General features: G+C 38.9%; 1 protein-coding gene and 1 long non-coding RNA gene across 2 annotated transcripts in view; one reads left to right on the forward strand and one right to left on the reverse strand.

Annotated features, from left to right (window-relative positions):
* The first annotated feature begins 241 nt into the window (after positions 1–241).
* On the forward strand, positions 242–8,637 carry LOC123347938. Its single transcript, XR_006573118.1, has 3 exons — positions 242–341; positions 8,274–8,406; positions 8,490–8,637. It is a non-coding gene; the product is annotated as an uncharacterized LOC123347938 (long non-coding RNA).
* The window catches only part of TSHZ2 (teashirt zinc finger homeobox 2), a 257,907-nt gene continuing 241,488 nt past the window's right edge, over positions 6,675–23,093 (reverse strand). The window contains exon 3 of the mRNA XM_044985121.1: positions 6,675–7,218. The gene's annotated coding sequence lies outside the window, so the exon portion shown is untranslated. The remainder of the gene's footprint in view (positions 7,219–23,093) is intronic.

The following is a 23,093-nucleotide window of genomic DNA, read 5'->3' on the forward strand; positions in this document are numbered from 1 at the left end:
TGTGGATTTGTATTTCAAGATAAATCAGTCAACCACCTTGCAATGTATTTGTATTTTTGCACAATTGTTTGTTTGTTTTAAAAAGTAAAACATTGGTCATTTTCCTGCTATCTCATCTGGAATGTTTAAGAAAAGATATTATCTGTACTAACAAAAAAAAGGGGAGGGTGGGGGAGGAGGAGGCCTGCACAGGTAGATAATCTAACTCAAGTAGAAGCAAGTGTGACCTGCTCGGATTAGTATTTAATCTGTTTTATCCAACAGGGCATTTTACAAAGGCTTGAAGACATTTCACCAGCTGAGAATGAAGATGAGCTGGAAGTTGGAGTTTATTATTCATGGTAAGTCCGATGGAACAGCTACATCACTTGTTAAAATACTCTCAGAAGAAAATACTATACAGACACTTGGTACAAAAAGCAGCTTTACCTTAGGCTTTGTCTATACTTAAAAGTTTTGCCAGCATAGTTAAATCAGCAAAAAAACAAAACAAAACAAACTCTAGTGTAGATGCGGTTATACCAGTATAAAAGTACTTATACCAAGATAGTTTATTCCAGGTAAGCGAAGCAAAATAAGCTGTACTCATATAGCTATTTTTACCCTACGGCTTTTACTGATATAACTATGTAATGAAAAAAATCATATTAATAAATGACATAGCTATGCCAGTAAAACTTTTTAAGTGAAAACCAAGCCTTAGATGCCATCTGACATGGGCTGGGGACTGCATTTGCTGAAGGTGTTTTAAACACCATTTAGTACGTAAGGAAAACGAGTTTAGAAACAGTGGAGCTGCATTCTGATCTTATGCCCTTGGAAATCTAGAGTAACTATATTGACTTCAGAGAAGTTACTCTGGATTTGTACTAATGTAAATGAGTTCAGAATCTGCCCCATAATTTTAAAAGTTGGTTGAATTATGGTTTGGTCTTGTCTACCATGGCTGGCTGAAGTTTGTTGAAACCAAATCAGACTGAGCTGATTCTAAACAATATCTCAAACTACGTTCTCAGCCCAATGGATATAAGGCCTCTGGGATTTTATAATAGTTGCACATTAATTTTCACTGATTGTACTTATTTTGATTGATCTTATTTAAAAGAACAAAACCCAACCAAACAAAACAACCCAAAGCCTTCTTTCCCCACTGAAGAGGATTAGAGTAATGACAAAATCCTAATTTGTGTGTGCATGAATGAGATCAAATATTACAGGAAATAAAAAATATCCAAAAGAGTTTATTTATGGAGTTATTCCTTTAAAGGCCTGATCCAGTGTCCATCAAAATGAATGTAAGGACTCCTATTGACGCCAAGTGATGTTGGGGCAGGCCCTTAGTTTGATGGAATGTAAACTGAAAAATCTACCTTAAAGTGCATGTTTTTTCATTGTTTAGATACTTCATGCATCTCAAAATCCAGCAATTTTACTCTCTCTTTTTTTCTACAAAACAAAGAAGGACTCAGGACAATATGTGCCTGAGTTTACAGATTTCATTTTCTGTCTAAAATATTTCAGAGACATTATTGAAAAACTAGGTGCACCAAGGAAAATAAATTAGCATGTTAGTATTTTGATATACTTTTTCAACAGAAAATAATTAGCATGTGTTTTAAAAATAAACTATGGCAAATTATGGGGAAAATTCTGACAGATAAAGTTACTTATCAGGAAAGCTATGCCCACTGAGATAGAATCTCACTGCATTTACTATGGCTTTCTTCAAAACCCACAGAGAAACTAATTTACAGGTCCTCTGCAATAAGAAGCACAGAGAACTGAGGTCAGTGGGTCAGGGTTACATATTTACATGAATGCATAGCATCACACGGTCTCAGAAATAATATATCAGGTTATATGTAGGGCCATTGCAAGTATAGGGGCACATGCTAGTAGTACTTTTTCAACATATAAATTTACCTGTTTAGGAGGTGGTTATGTCAATTTCCCTGCAAGGTGACTGATGGCCTTTAAACCCTATTGTAATTGTGTTGTATTGATTTGGAATCTGTGATTAATATTGTCTTTATTCAGGAAGTTTTAAATATAAATTGCATCATTCATCTGTTTGTGAAGGCAAAAGACAAATGCTACCAAGATCTATTTATACTGGGCACAACTGCGTCCTTTGCAGTGAACTTTGCAGTAGGAGGCAGGGTGGCATGCGGGGGGTAAGGAGGCAGGGATCTTTCTTCACCTCAACCTTCCTCCATGCCGCTGGGCAGGGCTGCATCTTGAGCTGGTTGGGAAAATTTGACAAAAATGGTACTGACATTTTTCATTCCCCAGTTCCATTTTCTCACCAAGTGTAATTGCAACATAGCATTCCAGACTGTGCTCCTACTCCGGCTGGCGCACTAAAACACTGGCCACTCAGGCGGAGCTCAGCACCTGGCCGAATTGAGCCTTCAGTAACTAACAACAACAGGTGAACCCTGCATAAGCCAAATCCCCTCTGAGCTGTGCCCAGCTCCCACTTATGCACTGCCTCAGGCCCCAGGCCTCGAAGGGCCTTTTCTTCAGCCTCACAAGGCTTTGCAGACCTCACCCTGCTTTCTTCCAAAGCCACCACTCTCCTAAGCCTTATTTCTTAATGCAAATTAGAAAATGAACCTTTGGTATAAATGGCCTCGTTTATATGCCAATAAATATGGCACTTTATTTATTATTGTAGTTTATTAAAAATGATTCGGGGAAACAAAGAGCACACAAGAAAATAATCCTTGCCTTATAAATGTATTACAATAACTTGTAAAAACTCCTTGGGACTTCACCCTTTATGGTGTTAATATATAATTATTGATTTTTAAAATGACTTCTTATATCCTCTATGATCGCTAAAGGAGCCAGTGAGGTCAGTCTTGTAACTACTTTTACAAGTAGGTAATAAAAATCCTTATGAAGTTGCATAGACAAGTAATTACTGGATATGTTAGATGATTTTCAAAGGTTTTTTTTTTTTTAAATTGTAATTGAACTAATGATAGCCACTTCTAAAAGCTAGATATCCTCCCCTCCACTCCCACACAACCCCCTGATGCCTGGACAATTAGGGCCCTATTTACAAAATTGCTGAGCACTTCCAATTCTCATATTTTAGGCTCTAAGTAGTTACTAATTCTACACACCCCTTTAAAAATCATTTTTTAAAAAAAAGTGAAATGGCTTATTTTGACATGTACAGTAGCAGAAAGCGGGCTATGGTTTCTAAATAAATCTTGCAAAGCCATACAGAAGGGTAACAATTCTTGCTGCTTTATTGCAGTGCAAAAGCATAAGCAGCTTGGATATGTGGTGTACCAGTATGCCACTTGTTAATAAGCAGAGACATGAATCATAAATATTCGGCTGTTTGATCACCAGGTTTTTAATTAATGTTTTGATGATCTCCAATAAGAATAAAAGTCAGAACGATAGATATTGAGTAGATGCGACAGAGAAAAGATGCAATGATTTTCTGTGTTACCTGATTTATATGACAGATAAAATATCAACTCATCCTGCTTCAGACACAGAAAGAGAGAGAGAGAGATGTATATTTTCTTTTTTTATATATCTTCTTGTAAAAAAAAGTCACTTAATTCAAAAGTGTAGCTAAAATGTTCCCAAAAGACAGTGATGCAGGCAAAATAATCAAGGTTTAGAATGGTGTAATAAAGGTTTGTGGCCAGATTCTAAATGAAGTAGCTGTTCCAGCGCTTGACTATGCAGTACCTAGTTTTCTTGAATAAATCAGACTCTGTTCTCTAGGCTGATGTCGATCCTTTACTTGTGTTCTTTGGGCCAGAGCTTCTTCTGGTGTAAATTGACATAGCTCAGTTAAAGTTAAGGGAGCTATGCAGATTTACCGTAGCTGAGAATCTGGTCCAACAGATCTAGCCCTGCGACATCATCAAGCTCTTGCAAACTTGCACTGAGGAGCAATGGCGCTACTCTTGCAAACTCGCTACCCACCTCCGTAGCTGCCACAGGTATTTTTGAAATCTTTTCATACATGCAGCAACCTGTTATTTACCAAATAAATAAATGAAATAAATAAAACAAGGAGAGAGTGCACCCTGTGAAAAAGAGAGCACAGACCTTCCACTACAGAAAGTGGTAACTTTTCATCTCTATTTGCACTCACTGGTCCCAACATGATTGTGTGTCAGCATAATTCATATTAGAGTGCATGTCTATTACCCAGTTTCTACAAATGCCTCATTTTACATGTCTCTCTGCTGAAGGAGATGGTCTGCTTGAGGGAAGGAGGGTAGTCCAGGCATGACAGATTGTAGAGACAGACTTTCCTCTTGAAGAAATGAACCCATATCTTCATGGTTAATCTCACTAACAGGGTGTCAGAATCTGGTCTGTGAATAAAGAGAGAACCAAAGGGCCCTACAGCCCAAAATATTGAGGCTTGAGTCCCCAGGTATCACCTCATCACCCACTGACTTGGATGGAATGGAGGAGGCTTAGTTCTTAGTTGACAGAATCGGGCCCGCTGTGCTGTTAAAAAAAATAAAAGGCAGCAAAAATGTGTCACTTATAGAGCCTGCTTCCATTGAAATCAATGGCAAAATGTCCACCAGCTTCAGTGTAGAGCAGGATTAAGACTGTCAGAAGTCAACAGGAGTTTTGCCAATTGAGTGCAGTGGGAACAGGATCAGGCCCCAGCCCCTAGTATTTGCTAATGTATTTTATGTCACAAAATGGATTTATTTCTTTATTAAGAGAAAAAAATCTTGGTGCTGGAAATATCCATGTTTCCCCCAAGTGGAATTTGATAGTAGTGCTGGACTCACACTGCAGGAACCACCCCACCTCCGCCCCACTACGTAACTTCATTTAATAATCCTGATTTGGACAGTGCAATTTAACAGCTTCAGAGGAACCCAATGCTAATGCATTGATTTCACTTTAATAGAATTTTGTTGTCAATGGACAGGGCTTGGAACAGTTCAGGCTTCAGTCTTAACCCATCTGAAGTCCCTGTTCATTTCCAGTTGAGCTCCGTTCATTTCCAGTTGAATAGGTTAAGCAAAGACAGACCTCACTGTTCTCAATTCACTTTATGATCCTCCCATCATAAAAAATAATATCAGCACCTTGCTTTTCATGTCAGGACTACATTTGAGCTGCTATTCCCTATGCCCATGAGTAAATCCCGTAAAAGCCGCCCCGTTGTACTGTCGCTATTTTTCCTTGTGGATGATTGATTGATGGATGAGTGCTGACACTTCAATGAAGCTATTTCGACTGCCATCTCAATCCGATGATGTGAGGGGTATATTTTCTGTCCATGCCTCATTACTTCAGAATGACATTCCTGGAACTTCATTTACTTTTTCCCTCCTTCCCTCAAGCGCCATATTTTTTCCCATCTAGGTTATGCATGCCATAAAAAAAGCAATTTGCTATTATATGTGGCATAAGGGCAACACGTTTCCTAGGAGGTAAATAACAAGGTCCCCCCCTCCCGATGTTGAGTTTAGGGATCATGTCAAAATTTCCCAAACAATTCCAACATAGCCCACCCTGCATTGGAAATAAGGAATATAATAAATATATTTAGATTCATTTTGCCATGGCTAAATTTTTATTTTATCATTGATCATCTAAATAAAATAATTAAAAAGCAAAGCCCCAAACCCTCTTGAGTTTGAAAAAGATCCACATCTCAATTTTGTGCCTAGCATATTTTAAATCTTTCATCTATAACTGAGTAGCAGTTTACATCTTGATCCAGACTTATTTGTCCTTTGAGAATAAGGAAATTCATTCTTTAAATGTAGTGATGAATTTATCTATTATAGGTTGCTTTAGTTGTACAGCAAATGCTCAGCTAGAGTAAACAGAGCTGCGCCTGATAAGCTTGATTTTCCATACAGTGCACTAGGTAATGTGAGGTTTGTAATATTAAAACATCCTGGAAGCTTTTCTGAGTTGACTTAGAACCCGATTTTAATCTGTGTAATACAGTATTCCCGTTAATAATAATGTATAATTAAGACATCCGTTAAAAATCCATAACGTTAATTTAATGGAGAAAATCTAATACAGTTCTATTGGAATTTTTACGTTAAATTAACTTTAACGGGCTTTTAATGGATGTCTTAATTAGATCTCATTATTATCATGAATATTCCACAAATTAAAATTGGGACCTCTAAGTTTTAATGAAAAAAGTTACAGGAACACATTTTAAATTGAAGCCCTTCTCTCCTACCCTACTGGGTTTCAGCTGATTTTAAAAGTAAGCTGTGCTTTGTGTAGTAATAGACAGTATGAAGGCCAGATTCTGATCTCATTTGCAATAGCACAAATCCAAAGTAACCCCATTGACAGTAATGGAGAGAAATTTGGTTCTTATTATATATATATATATATATATATATATAATAATAATATATATAATAATGCTCAATGATCTAACAATAGTGCTTTTGTTTAAAAATCACTCCATTGCATATGTCTTGTCATATGCACTAATGGAGACTTAAAAAAAATATATATCTGAGGAATAAAACAAACTGAAAATAATCCATTTTAAACAAATCTTTGGCAGCAACTTGGTTAAGCATAATTATTTGAACAACTTGCACAGAAGATTAACATTGTTCAGAGTTTTTTTGGCTCAGAATCTATTTTAACTTAATAATTCTTCTACTTACTGTGATGTATTGATCCCTAGTGCAATGACTGGATTGAGCAACCCAGGTGCAACAGTAATAGCTGCACTGAATAGAAACATTTCCTTTAGACAAACTATCCCAAAGGGGTTATAAATAGGAAATGGACATTACCATGAAAAGCAAAGCTTCCAGTGTGACGGCATCTTGTGTAGCACACTTGGACATTAAACTATGAAGAAGTATACTTTTTTTTTTCCTGTCAAGTGTTACAAATTGATGAAATAAGTACATCAGTGTTCTCAGTCATTATCTTACTTCAGTGGCACTTTGTTTTAGTGACAGCAAAAAGGGACAGTGGAGACTAGACAGCCCCAGTGCAGTTTATCAATGAAAATCTAATATCGTCCATAAGCAGGGGAGTGGAAATCAATACTTCATTACCAAATTGTTAGTGAGGATGAAGAAGAATAGCTGGAGTGTTTTTGGCAGTCTTCTCGGTCCGGGTTGTCGGGAGTTCAATGTCAGGAGTGGAGTGACATGTGGAGACGGGCTCAGTGCAGGAAGCCTGGGCTGGAGAGCTGGAACTAAGGCATTTGTCCTGTAATCAGAATAATAATAATATATATGTATATATTATTATACTTAAAATCATCAATCTAGGTTTTATCAAATATATATTTTTCTCAATAATTTCCCAGCTTCAGTTTTTGTGACATCCCAGAACAATTCAGAGGCTCTCAGAAGCCAGAGATTGACCAAAAAGAAAAAAAGAAAATTAAATCCATTTGTGTCCTGGGATAAGTGTCTGTAGCTCCACGTGAAGTCGAGTTGTTGCAGCTGCTTATGCCATATCTGAATCTGGCCCACCAAGTCCATCACCCTGCATGTCCCAAACATATACTAGGCTTGCCATTCTCTAGCAATGAGCATTACCTGTTTGGTACAATGAACCTTGTGTTACTCTGATCAAAGGGATGTTGTAAGATCCAGGCTGAGTGGATATTTTGGTATCTATTCATATTGCCTCTAAACTTGGAGGCCACCATCATGTTATTTCTGGTCATTCCTGGAAATAATGTTTCCGTCCCACAACCAAGCTCTCTGCTACTAAAACTGTGGCTCTTCCATGAAAAATTCTGCCATCCCACAGCCACTGAACATGCTAAGTGGCTTATTTTGTGATGTGACTTTGACTTTTACCTAATTTTAAGTTGTGGGTTTAAAAGTTTAATTCAAATTTGAGTGCTTTTTGGCTTAGGTCCTGGGAGCAAGAGACTGAGAAAAACAGACAAAAAACACACAGTGGAAAAATAAGGTGAAAAATGGAACAGAGACTTAAACAGAGTGAAATCCAATACAGAAAGAGGGTGAAAAAAGGATCAGCAAGGGACAGAGAGAGAAATGTGTTTATGACAAAAATACAGACTATTCAAGGCCCATGTACTCTGCAGCAAGCAGGATGAAATTATGTGGAATTGTCCCTTAATCTGGCTCAGCAGACTGCAGAACCAATGGTAGTTTCATTTAAATTACAAAATAATGTGAGATTTTTCAATAAATTCAATATGAAAATGAAAACTACCAACAGTAGAGTAGATTCCATGTTATTTATTTTGATATTCAGTTTGTTTTATAACCTCCCCATGTTTGCAGATGGATGCGGCGTTTTGCATTGACCATGCACCACTGCAATGGAGAAGATGGTAGGAGAGAAGCTGGAGATTGCCGTAGTGGGGAGGGCACCCAAGCTTTCAGGACCCAAGAATGCACAACAGACAGTCAGATGGTAAGTAAGTACAGTAGCTGCATATTTCCACTAAAATGGTAAATGCCATCGTTAATGATGACATTTTAAAATTGTGTTTTTAGATTTCAGAGTAAACATTCCACTGAGATGAATGGGGTGATTCACGCCTTGCAGGGCTGATGCTTCAGGTGGCTTTCTGACTGAAGGACAACACTGCCTCACTTTACACCTGCTTCACATTTTCAGGGTTTTCTTCACAGACAAGAGGGTTTTCTTCACAGAAACATAATTATTTAAAAATGAAAGCTTAGGGTATGGTTACACTATAAGTGCTACAGTGGCACAGCTGTGGTGCTGTAGCTATGCTGTTGTAGCATTGTAGTGCAGACACTTTCTGCAGTAATGGAAGGGGTCTTTCCATCACTGCAGTAAATCCACCCCTTCCAGGCAATAGCTAGGTTGACAGAAGAATTCTTTTGTCAACCCAGTGGTTTCTACAGTGGGGTTTAGGTTGGCTTAACTGCATCTCACAAGAGTGTGAATTTTTCATACTCCAGAGCAACATCACTAGTTTTAGATGTAGACCAGGCCTTAGATTCTGCAGTAAGGAAGAAGTGGATTCTGTGGCAAATTTTACAGTTGAAGAATCACTGCACACAAAGGATCCTGAGTATGTACGCTGCACACAGACCGCACCAACTTGTGCATCAAGCTTTTGGAGGGAGTTTTCTAAACCTAACCCAGAATGAAACTCACCTGTGGCACTCTACTTTAGCCTTTTGTTAGGGCTGCGTTCAGGATGCCTACATACCCCATACAAGCTGAGAAGGCAGTCTCTGGATTGGCCCCATACTGGCCAGAGAATATTGCTTTCAAGGCAGGCTGGGGCAGGACTTTGGGAATTTAGTCAGTTTTGTCTGAATCCCCATGCAGTGCAGATGTGATGAATAAAGGTAATTGTTTACGTATTTCAATATCAAGTCTCAGAGAGAAACAGAGTGTCATTAGAGAGCATGAGCATAATAGGTTGGTTTTCAAATGGTATTCGTTAGGAAAGCTATGTTGCTGCATGGGCATTTATTGTAGTGTGGCTCAACTTTCAATATCAAGAAAGGTAAAGTATATAACTTTAATTATGATCTAAAAATTCCTTTGCTGCTGTTCATTATGCTGGTCTTGTGCAGCATATGTGAAGCATTAGATGCAAAGACATTGAGACTTTGCTTTTATTTAACGTTAATTATCAAGCCATCAACAGATGTAAAAGTTATATCTATTTTAATGCAGATGTGTCAGGACTCAAAATTCCTTCCCGTAAGCACCTTCCCACTCATACAGCAAACACTCTCTCTCTCATCATTTGAATCCCACCATAAAACTTCTGTGAAGCCTTTTGAAGAGAAGTTCTTTGGTGTGTCTGCAATTTGAGATTGGACAGTTAACCATTTGTCAACAGTTAAGGGGTGTGTGTGTGTGGAATCAGAACTGCTCAACTGTGCATCATAGGCCCTACACTGCCCTTCAGTTCCAAGCACTTTTTCTGTCTTCTCTCTCATCCCAATCAAAAGTTATACTAATTGCACTGCAGTTTACATCCAGTTGGTATGATAGAATGTGTTGCCTATGTTTTTCACATCAAACTCTTTCCATGGGGATTTATATCACAAATGGTTTGTCAGGACCTATGGAAGAACTATGGCCCTCCAGACCCAATAGGACAGGGGTTCTCAAACTCGGGTTCGGGACCCCTCAGGGAGTCACGAGGTTATTAAATGGGGGGTCGCGGGCTGACAGCCTCCACCCCAAACCCTGCTTTGCATCCAGCATTTATAATGGTGTTAAATATATAAAAAAGTGTTTTTAATTTATAAGGGGGTGGGGGTCACACTCAGAGGTTTGTTTTGTGAAAGGGGTCACCAGTACAAAAGTTTGAGAACTACTGCAATAGGATGATGGCAGACTCATCTGTTTACTGTTTTTCCTTACAGTTTCAGGCCTCTGTTAAAATAGCTTGATCGATTCTTTATCAGTTGGATAATAATAATAATAATAATAACAACAATAATTAATAAATAATATAATTAATTAAAAATGATAATGCTTAGCTCTTATAGGACCTGATCTGCCCATTGAAGTCCATGGAAGACATTGACTTCCATGAGTTTTGGATCAGACCCATATAGTGCTAAAACAGTTGGATATAAGATGCTAATTTGCAGCACTACAGAAAGACACAGGCAATTGCTATGGGGTTAGCAAACGTTATTTCTAGATGTCATTTTTTACCTATTTTTGTTACACTTTTATAGACTCATAGACTTTAAGGTCAGAAGGGACCATTATGATCATCTAGTCTGACCTCCTGCACAATGCAGGCCACAGAATCTCACCCATCCACTTCTATAACAAATCCCTAACCTATGTCTGAGTTATTGAAGTCCTCAAATTGTGGTTTGAAGACGTCGAGCTGCAGAGAATCCTCCAGCAAGTGACCCGTGCCCCATGCTGCGGAGGAAGGTGAAAAACCTCCAGGGCCTCTGCCAATCTGCCCTGGAGGAAAATTCCTTCCTGACCCCAAATATGGCGATCAGTTAAGCCCTGAGCATGTGGACAAGACTCACCAGCCAGCACCCAGGAAAGAATTCTCTGTAGTAACTCAGATCCCAACCCATCTAACATCCCGTCACAGACCACTGGGCATACTTACCTGCTGATAATCAAAGATCAATTGCCAAATTAATTGCCAAAATTAGGCTATCCCATCATACCATCCCCTCCATAAACTTATCAAGCTTAATCTTAAAGCCAGATATGTCTTTTGCCCCCACTACTCCCCTTGGAAGGCTATTCCAGAACTTCACTCCTCTAATGGTTAGAAACCTTTGTCTAATTTCAAGTCTAAACTTCCTAGTGTCCAGTTTATATCCATTTGTTCTTGTGTCCACATTGGTACTAAGCTTAAATAATTCCTCTCCCTCCCTGATATTAATCCCTCTGATATATTTATAAAGAGCAATCATATCCCCCCTCAACCTTCTTTTGCTTAGGCTAAACAAGCCAAGCTCTTTGAGTCTCCTTTCATAAGACAGGTTTTCCATTCCTCAGATCATCCTAGTAGCCCGTCTCTGAACCTGTTCCAGTTTGAATTCATCCTTCTTATAACATGGGAGACCAGAACTGCACACAGTATTCCAGATGAGGTCTCACCAGTGCCTTGTACAACGGTACTAACACCTCCTTTTATGGCAGCAGAAAATCTGTTCCTTAAAGAATAAATGTTCATATGTACAATATCCAACTAGTAAGAAAGAAAGATCTAGGTGAATTTTGCTTGATGTAAGACTCTTTTGACAACTAATGATAATATTACAGACTCTAAATGCTGTATGGTTATCCATAATTATAACTGAAGATATGTCAATCTAAATATGCTACTTTAAATTATTTATGCTGATTATACAAAGCATTTCCTCTATCTAAGTTTTGTCTACATATCCATAGTAAAGCCTAATAGCAGGAGTAGCCTTACGGAAGGGCATTTAACAGCACACTACAGTTTCATAGAACATATTTTAGTTTACAAAACAGAAATTCTTGTATCATCAGCAAAGATGGTTACAGGTTAAAAATAATTATTATTAATGCAATATTTTGTAATAATATTTTACATCCATTTAATATATGTTCCAACTCCCATTGAAATCAATGCAGAGACTCTCAATGATTTCACTGAGATCAGATCCATATTGCACTTCCTCTTATGTTTCCTATAGTGTTTCTGAACTACATTACATACATGATGGAAGTGGCAATCAACTACTCCATAATACCCCAAGGAGAGGTGAGATTTTGGTGAGGGATATCAGGGCAACTCACCACTGATCTTTAATCTCCATCCAGAGCAGACAGGGCATAGAATCATAGAATCATAGAATCATAGAATCTCAGGGTTGGAAGGGACCTCAGGAGGTCATCTAGTCCAACCCCCTGCTCAAAGCAGGACCAAACCCAACTAAATCATCCCAGCCAGGGCTTTGTCAAGCCTGACCTTAAAAACCTCTAAGGAAGGAGATTCCACCACCTCCCTAGGTAACCCATTCCAGTGCTTCACCACCCTACTAGTGAAAAAGTTTTTCCTAATATCCAACCTAAACCTCCCCCTCTGCAACTTGAGACCATTACTCCTTGTTCTGTCAAGGGCCTTGGATATTAAATCTTTGTGACCACACACACACACACAATGGGAGATGCACTTGGCATCGTTTATTTAAAAAATTGTTTGCTGCTCATGATATAACTATCGGAATGAGTGACAACACAAAGGAGGAGAAATTTGTTCTACTGCCCAGAAGATATTGGAATGCTTCAGTCTGTATGCAAAGGACACTATGGTCAACAAACATGTGTGGAATCTTGAGTTCTTGTTGATTGGGATTAAGGAAGCTACATTTGGAAGATACTTGAAGGACATTAAAGTTGCATCCATTTGAGAAGAATCTTTCTAGAAAACACAGCTTTAAGAGGCTGAAGGATGGACAAAAGTCCGGAGGATTTCAATACCAAGATCATCACAATTATAGATCATGGTTGGATCCAGTTTGGAAATCACCATCTCTCTGTTAAAGTCAATGGAATTATGCTGATTTACACCGGCTAAGGGTCTGGCCCATTAATTGCAAACATAAATAATCTCCTTGAAATGTATTAGACTGAATTTTTTCTCTTCCATTTTCTGAGTCTCTCTTGTTCTGATTTCTGTGGGAGCTTTGCTATAGAGTTCCCCACTTTGACCCTGATTCAACAAAGCTCTTAGGCGTATGCGTAAGTACTTTATTGAATGGAGGCGTTTGTGACCAGACAATACAAGCTTGCAGAAGCCATTCAGTTCTTTGTCAGCTTCTGGTCAGGAAGAGGCAGGAGCATTGGACTGAGAGTCAGGAGGCCTGAGCCTGTTGTGAATGGTTTTGGGCAAATCACATCCCCTTTCTGTGCCTCTGTTTCTCTTCCCACCCTTTGTCTGACCTGTCTGTTTAGACTGCAAGTTTTTGGGAATAAGGACTGTCTTTTACTATGTGTGTGTACAATGCCTAGTACAATGCCAAGTTCTGGGGTGAAATCAGAAGTCAGTGGAAGTTTTGCCATTGACTTCAAAGGGGCCAGGATTTCACTCCTGATTTCATCTGGGGCCTTTAGGTGCCACTAGAATATAAATGCTAGTTAACAAATAAATAAAAATACACCTGACATCTAACAGGCACAGACAAAGAAATACCCTGACATTTGACTAGTCCCCCCTAATCACTTGTACACAGGAAAGAAACACACGGGTATGTGGAAGGATGGCAAGCTTGAAAAGAAAAAGGCAACATAATTTCATTTCTTGTTGTTTCCATAAATAAGGCATAGTCATCAATGTTGTGGTATATCTGAGAGCACATGTTATTGACAGCATGTTCCTAAAGACAAAAAAAATGTGTCTTTTTGGCTAGTTGCTGGATTTTCTGAAAAATTAAATTGTTCATTGTACAGGGCACCATCTGCCCTCTCTGGAAGATACTTAGTTGCTGGCAGCTGCATTGAAAATGTAGACGACAAAGTTGAATTCTGGTTTCTTTTCAACTAGCAACTGTCAATACAGGTCACAGGCAAATTGTGACCTTTTCTGGGTGCTTTAGTTTAGACCTCATACTCCAGTGTTAAGTGTTGGTATTAGTCTAGTGGGTTATACAGTAAAAATAAAAGGTCTGCACCAAAAGGTTCATGAGACACTGTGTGCCTTGAGGCACTCAGATATGACAGTGACGGGGGCCATAGACAGATAGAAACGTGAAATTTGAGGTAAATGTAGATTTCTTTGCTGATCTTCTCCTCTGACCAGGATGTGTGGGGACAGTGGGAAGGCACAGTGATAAGTTTTAACAAAGGGTATATCTACACTGTGTGGAAAAACCCGTGGCATCAAGTCTCAGAGCCTGGGTGTATTGACTTGGCTCACGGGGCTCGGGCTGTGGGTTTAAAAATACCAGTGTAGATGTTCAGCCTTGAGCTGGAGCTGGGGATCCGAGATCCTCCCTCCTCACCAGGTTCCAGAGCCAGGACTCTGGCCCAAGCAGGAACGTTTCCACTGCTATTTTTTGTCCCACAGCCTGAGCTCCACAAACCGCAGTCAACTGATCCAGAATCTGAGACTTAGTGCATTGTAAACATACCCTCAAATTATTAGAACAATATTCTCCCTCTTTCCTGTCACCCACACCTTGCTGCGAAAGATTCTTCATAGTTTCAAGTTAGCTCACAATAGCTCAGAATGAACACCACACAGATATTTCTCTGAAAAAGCAGACGATGTCAGAGCTGTGAAAAAACTCTGGGAGTTTGCGTCACAAAAATTTAGCATAAATGTTTAAAAAAAAGGTTTCTGAAATTTTGTAAGTTGCACATAAGATCAAATTCTAGCTAATTTTCTTCAGATGATTTTCACGTTTTCTGCAATGACAGCAACTGCTGCTATCACAGTAAAATATGAAAATAGCCTGAGCCAATTATAACACCCCTGAAAATCAGCAGAAATTTTGTATATGAAAGGATTTGTTTAAGTTCAGAGAAAATGAGTTTGCCATGAAGTTTGTGAATTCCAGTCAGTTTAAATTGTTTGTTTCAGTATCTTTCTCACATGCATCCTACGAAGTGGGTATTCACCCGTGAAAGCTTATGCTCCAATACGTCTTTTAGTCTATAAGGTGCCACAAGACTCTTTGTCGCTTTTCTCAAAATGTTTCATTGTAACAGAATGAGGTGGTCTTTTCAAAACAGAAAACTCTTTCTTATGGGAAATACTTGCAAAACTACATTGTTGAGAAATTGCTATTTTAGCGTTTTGCTTTTTTGGCCTTTTGCAAATCCAGGCAAAATCTGAAATATGCAAGTTTCACTTTTGAAATGAAACTTTTCACTCAGTTCTATGTGTAGTCCCCTCACACTGACTCCTATAGTTGGTATTCCCAGCCCATTCAAACTACTCAGTCAGGAAGTCAGCAGTGATTATTGACACAAGGTATGTGCCAATTTATCACCGCTCTTGAGCCTTCAAACATTTACATGTGTGCTCAACTTCACACAGGCAAATGGTCCTGCTGAGCTCAGATGTTTGCAGGATCAGAGCCTTAGGGTGGGAGTCACCAAGGTATCTAATTACCTAAATACCTTTGTGAATCCCACCCTGAAGGCATCTGGAAGACTCCTTAAATCACTCACCTTGCCTTTTCAGATTACATTCTGCAGGATGAACTAGTCAGCAGTGCGGGGAGGGGGCGGGGATGACTACATTCGTTAATGCAGAATACACTACTTTTCTCTGTCTTTTGGAGAAAGCCTGTATATAGAAACCTCCTCACCTTAAAAAAATAGTCAGTGTGCTGGCTGGCTCTTGAGCAAATACAAGTTAAATCACTGACACTGTGTGCCAGAGCTGCACATACTTTTCCACTGCTGATTTATCTGCAAAATATACCACATGCCAGTTGCTTGAATTAGGATCGTGGGGAGAAGGGAATCATTAGAGAATACGAGAAAGCCCAAAGCATAAAAAAAACTTCTCCTTTTGACTCCTCCTCCCATGCCTGCTTTATTTCCTTTTCATGCGCTGACAGTGCTGATGAGACAATAGATGATACAACCCCAAGCAATTGCTTTTTGAGTAATATCTTTAGAGACTGAAAACCTGACCATACTTTTTGGCTTCCAGGAAGGCCTAGTGACCCAGTATGATAATGTATTTGGTGATACTGGTGGGCATCAAGGCTAGTCAGGGTTGGACATTTCATTCCCTGTATGTTTCCTTTGCTAACAAAGTGCCTTGAAAAGGCAGGTAAATTAGACTTGGAGAAAGGGACACTGCATCTTTGAGTAATGAGGCTGGGAAACAGGGAACACATTTTCCACTAGCTCATGTCTCACTGTATGGCATTCCGATTTCGTGACACTTCATAATAAATCATTGCTTATCACTCACATGGGAACATAACATGGCTCAAGTTAAGATTCGTTAGTGATTGTAAAGAAGAAACATGAATTGCTCTGTATCAGGGCTTTTTTGATCATCTTTCTGTCCACAGCAGGCATTTTTTTATATCGTTATATTTACTGTAACTGTTGTTTAAAGCATAAATAAAAAGGAAGGAAAGAGCAGAAAATATGAATAATGAAAATAAATTTATTTGTCTTATTTATGTGTTTATGTAAGCATTTGGCAATTACTTTGCACAGCAGTTTGTATCCAGTGTCATAGACTGCTGCACCAACGGAAGTTTTGGAAGCTGAAAAGGGTAGGGTTTTTTTAAAAAGCACTAAATGCCAATACATTCATCTCCTGGGGCTGGGGAAGAAGGTTCTAGCAGGCATATGAGCCAGTCTCTTGACTAGAGCATCATGGTGTCACCCACAATGAAATGCAATGTTAAAGACAAAGAGGCTAATTCTCCTTGTGCTCTGGCCCCTTTACGCTGCTCTGGCAGCATACAGGGGGCAGAAATTGCCCTGCTGGTGTAAACCTGCTACTGTGGCTTTATTATTTTCGGCTTGCTGGGGGCAGGCCAGCAGTGGGAAGGGAGGAGAGGAGGTGAACTGGAGAGAGGAGAGAATGGCTGGAATGCTCTGTGCTAAGCCCATTCTCTGTTTCCCATGGCCCATTGGGAGCAAGGAGAACAGAATTGAAAGTAACTAGGATATTGGAAGTACAACAGTGGCTTAAAAGTACCTTTGCTTTATCCCCTCAGATTCTGCAAGCTCAGGGATGGAGAAACATAGAGGGCCAAATGGTCCAAATTCTATAAATAGCCTCAATATTACAGAGCTGGTTGGAAAATGGGAAACAATTTTCACAAAAATGTAACCAAAAATGTTAGCGAGACAAGGTGGGTGAGGTAATACCTTTTATTGGACCAACTTCTGCTGGTGGAAGAGACAAACTTTCAAACTACCCAGAGTTCTTCTTCAGGTCTCTCTAATATCTTGCAGCCAACTCAGCTACAACAACACAACAAACACAAAATATTTCTCTCTTTTTCATTCAAAAATTTCATTATTCAATTTTTAAAAAAAATTGGCTTAGATTTTGGGAAGGGCCTAGAACTCTGGGAAAGCACCAGCGTAATCAAATTAAGTAAATATTTACCACAACTATTTCTCTAGGTTATTTCCCTTTAAGTAAGTCACTATTCACTCTGTTCAATTGGTCAGTTAAGCCACATGGTATTTTTATTACTCCCTGATTGGATGACTCCCAAAACCACAAAGAGCTTTCAATATGTTGCCAGATATATAGGTGTGGATGCTCATGTGAATAAAAACTTCCATACATTCTTTCCACAAACATTCCCATGCACAAACATTTGCTTACTATCTTTCTTTAATTCTAATTCTTTAATTTTAGTTAAATGCATGTATGCAAATACTTTTAGCGCCATTTGCCCAGACCTAATATTGATCCGATATCAAACTAAACCCCGACTCTGTAAACACTTATACTTTGCTTTTATGAGTAGTTCTAAATGAAATCAAAGGGACCATTCACAGGAATAAAGGTAAGCATTAGATCTGGGAGGGAAATGGATTTTCCAGTTCGTGGGAAATTCCACAATTTCTGGTTGTTTTTTTTCCCCATTTTGAAATGGAAGACAACAAAAAGATTTCCCATGAAACAAAATAATAATAATAAAAAGCCACATTGTTTCAGATCTATTGAAACATTTCAAAATATTTCAATCTGATTTATTTTACCTTTAACTTTTTATATTTTATTTTAAAACAATGCAGTTCTTTTCAAAAAGTCAATTTGAAAAAAAAAATCAGACGGTTGGTCATGAAAATGTCGAAATAACGTTGATATTTAAATGTTTTAGTTCATTTTTCAATGAAATTTAATCAAAACTGGGAACATTTTTGAAATGTTTCAATTTGAATGAAAACAGCACTTTTTGTTAAAAAATAATTTCAACAAAAATACTCCAACTAGCTCTAATACGCATGTTCATAAGTGTGAGCAGGATCAGGACCTTAATTTGATATTAAATATCATATAGCGTGGGATCTGATCCTCTCTTACTCACACAAGTAATCCCAGTGACCTGTGGGAATAGTTGCATGAATGAGGATCACACATGTGTGAAAGGGTTTGCAAATCTCTCTACCTGACATTCAATAGGACCTACATTTGGGGGTAATGCTTGAGGTAGTCTTTGATTTCTGATTGTTCTTTCTTGGACTCAGTTTAGCTCCCTGTGCTCATGTTCCAGTTCTTCTGGGACTTTCTCCCTGTGCTAGGAAAGTCTTCTATTTTCATATATAGCAGCTTTTATATAAGGACAGTTAAAATATGAAATACATGCTACGTTTCTAAAAAGAAAAGGCTATCTTGCTCTCTAATCTGTTAGCGCACATACGTGCTATATATTACTTGAGCACCTGTTGCCACAAACTGATGGTCACTTGTACACAGAAAGATTTGATGTGCTAAGAAGAGATGTGCAGTTTTTCCAATGCATCGTGACATAAGGTCTACTCTCATCTCACTTACACTGGTGTAACCTCCAGTGTAGTCAACAGAGATACTCTTGATTTACTCTGGTTTAACTCAGAAGCAGACCCAAACAAATTCCCCTGTAATTTTTGTAAGGGGTATTGTCTCTACCAGGATTCCTATTTTCCCCCCCCTGGAACTGAAGATGCCATTAAAAAAGCATCATCTATTATCCCACTATCTCAAGTTTTATCTTCAAGAAGATGAGGAATTACAGTAATTTTTATTTTCCTGCAAAAAATGGCTTAAGAACAATCATGTGTTGAGCCTGGGACCAGGCAAAGTACTCTCAAAATGTTAATTCCATCACAAACCATGGCTGGTTTAAAAACAGATATTGAAACAGGGGAATAAATATTTGACAATGCTGTTAAGGCAACTTCGCTAACGATTTTTGAACAACCTCCAACTGAGGTCTAAATGCCTGCAATATCCATAAACAACTCTATACTGTCCAATTAGGGAGACAAAGACATAGAGTCCTGTCAGGAAGATTTGCATGGCTAAGTGTCTGAGATCAGAGAGACGATGAGGGATCGTTCGGAGTGATGGGGGATGCACAGAACGGATGACTATCATTACGATATTACAGAGGCTTACACCTTCCCAATTACTGGCAGGATTCATTAATTACTGCTGCATTTCACTAATAGAATCCTCTCTCTTTGCCTTATCGCTGCCTTCCCTCTGTCTACGTAAACCCACAACTCAGCAGTCGATCACCTATGAAAAATTACCCTGTGTAGCTTCTCGTGGCCTATTTAAAATGAAAAGGCAATTGAATAAGAAATAAAGAACGAAAAAATAAGGGTTGTAATGCAGATGTGTAGGAGCTACAGAAGCAGCATCATATGGGTTTAGAATTCTTTTTTTTTTTTTTGTCTGAACTGTTGGAGAAAAGTATCTGTGGCAGCTGCAGAGAGAACGCTTCATAGTGGGTTTAAAAGCACAATGAAAGCATTTTGTACAGACGCACGCACACACACAAACTATAGGCAGATTGCAAAGTGACAATTACTTAAGGCCTGCTAGGCTGAAGTTCCACAACTAAGATTGGTGAATATTACAGGGACTTGATGCCATTGCAATCGACTCAGCCCCATTAAAGATAATGGTGTGAGCATTTCCATGCTGTCATCATGTTACTATCAACACCATTATCAGTATCAACTGCTTTTACAATTATGCACAATGGCTCTTCCCGCACAAAGATGTAGCAACCACCAAACTCGTTTTCTTTTTAAATACACTGAACAGAGCATAGATTTCAATCCTTCATCTGTTCACAGATGAAACAACATTTCCAAATCATCACTGATAGCATTTTTTCCCTTCCATTCTAAGGACGGCCAACTGTTCTCAGTGATTTCTATTACATTTCCTACCTATTATTTCATGTAATGGCATTCCTTAAATTTTAAATTAGCTTTGAAGAATAAAAATAATTGAATTCCTGCTGTTTTGTGTACATAGAGGGTGACAGGAGCTAATGTGATAATTTAAACTGTAAATGAGTCTTCACTTTGTGTTCATTAATTACAGCTAATTACTGAATTACAAACCTTCTTGGTTAGGCACTGTTATGTATTCATGTAGCATGTTGGATCTCCAGCTGGTAGAAAACTGTTTTATAGACTTACAAGCTGACACACCAAGCTACCACTGAAACAATTCAGCTTGAAAAATAAAGGAGGTGTGTGTGTGTGTGTGTGTGTGTGTGTATGTATGTGTGTGGAGTGGTGGTGGTTTGTAATTGCTGCCGTTCTTTTGAATTAAATGAATGATGAGAAACAGTGCTTCAAACGTGAACCTTAGGGAGAGAGGATCCAGTACATGTAATTATAACCATATATGCTATGGTGGGTAGCATATAGTTAGTATAATTAATGTGTTTGGAGTAAAGGGCCTGATTCTGCTCTTTTTTACACTAGTGTCACTTCATTGACTTAAACAGAGTTACTTCTGATTTACACCAATGTAAATGAAATGAGGATCAAGCCCTTCAAATATGGGTCAAATCTCCTAGCACAAATTCTGCAGCAAGGTTGGCTGCAATATAAAACTGAAGAGTCAGCAATTCATTACCAAGAGCTCAAGAACTATATTATGGTCCATATGTGATGATATATTACATATCCATTGTACTGACTCAGTTAGGATAGCATATCATAAAACTATTGGGGTTACTTACTCAAGATGGTTTGGATTTGATGGTGTTGTCCAAAGAAATGTTTAGCACATCCCATGTCTGCTGATGTTCCATATTAAAGCCAAATGTACTAACCAATTACCTACCCTACCATGCAAAGCAGGTGAGCACGTGGCCAACAGAACACTGGGAATATCACAATGACAGAAACTGCCATACGAGCATCACAAGCTACAGTATGTGGTGTCTAGATACAGTCCTGTGATGACAGGCAAATAAAAATTAAAACAGGTAGACAGATGCCCATTTTCTTAGCACAAGCTTTTTTCACCTAGTTTGGGATGCTCTAAACACACACATTTCCCCCCCACAAATCTGTATTTCCTGTGTAATGGTCCCATCCAATGTGTCATGGGCAGAGCACATGCACCATTTTAATCCAGCTCCTGCACATGTCTGAGAGAGAACGTCAGTAGTCTTCCCTGTGTAATCCCTGTACCACATGTCCCGCAGCAGCAGTAAACCAAAGATAAAAAATCTGTGCTTTACACTCAAAATATATCACAGCGGGGCAAGCCAGGGAAGTATTGTAACCGATGCCTGCTTGGTGTGGTGCTCTGTCCCCCTGTAGTGGCACCTAGCCCAGCTAGTGATTGATGAATCTGCTACAGCCTTGCCTTACAGATCTGTGTCTTTTAGTTCATGCAACAGAGGTCAAACACTAAGCTACAGAGATCCCAGGTTTGATCCCGCCTGCCGACGACTGGGGAGGTGGGGTCTGTCAGTGTTACAGTAGCAGGAAACATTTCTTCCCCCTCTGGACTTGCAAATAGCCAGGTCAAAGTTACTTTGCAGTACACTGGCTTGAGGAGACATAGATGGGCTTTGAACTCAGCTCCTGCCCAGTATGGTGCAATAGTCTATAACAGGGCCAGAACAACTTTTAATGCCTGAGTAATGAACTACTAAAAATAAGGTGGAAGCTCCTCAGCAGGTATAAAAATAAATAATAATACTTTGCACTTGTACAGTGCTGTTTGTCTAAAGAAAGGGGAAGTGACTTGTCCAAGTTCAATCAGCAAATCAGCGTCAGCCTCAGGAACACATCACTATGACCTTCCCAGTTCTCTTTCCTAGCCACTTTATCATGCTACCTCTTCTCTAATGATCATGTACACAAAAAACAAACTACTACAATAAAGGAACCAAAGATGATGATGGCAGAAATTCCTCCCTCTTTGTGGATAATTGCTACCTCGTCTCCTATGATGACAATAACGTACATTAATGTACTATTAGCACCTTTCATTCCAGAGTGTGCTTTATACAGGAATTACTTTACTCACCATCACTGACTCGCTTTTATTGTGTCACTGAAAAATGGCACCCCTCTCTCTCTCTCTGTGCATATATAAGGTTTAAGAGACTAACACTGTGGTTTATATAAATATATTTTAGGACATGCAATGGGTTCGTAATGGTGCTCACTGGAATTACTAATTCTTGACATAGTGCTTTGGGAATGATGATGAAAAATACAGCACATACTTAAGTACCAACTTTGTGTAGCATCAGGTGTTGCAAAATATGGAACCTTCTCATTGGTCATGATTACAGTTTGTGAGAATACCTACTGGTACATACATGATTGTAGTTATGCTTCAGGGTCTGTCAGATATTTACTGGCCTTCCAAAGGCTAAACTCTACTCTGAAGGTGACTAATATAACTTTAACTCACCACTTAGCTGAAACCAATTACATGATACATATCATTTGTTTTCTAGCATAAGTACAGGGCTTACTCATACTGCTGGAGGTGCAAGAATTAGGCATGAAATATGTCTTTAAATATGAGCGTTGCATCATCCATTTGTCATAGTGGCACCTGTTTTGGTAGTATGGATAAGGGAAGAAGCTGGGATGAATCGTACTGTATGTAGTTTGCATTAAATCTGCCCACTTGTGAACTACTCAGCTTCAGATCTGTGGACTTGCTAGCA

This window comes from Mauremys mutica, chromosome 13 (genome assembly GCF_020497125.1).
Source record: "Mauremys mutica isolate MM-2020 ecotype Southern chromosome 13, ASM2049712v1, whole genome shotgun sequence".
In the NCBI taxonomy this organism is placed as follows: domain Eukaryota; kingdom Metazoa; phylum Chordata; order Testudines; family Geoemydidae; genus Mauremys; species Mauremys mutica.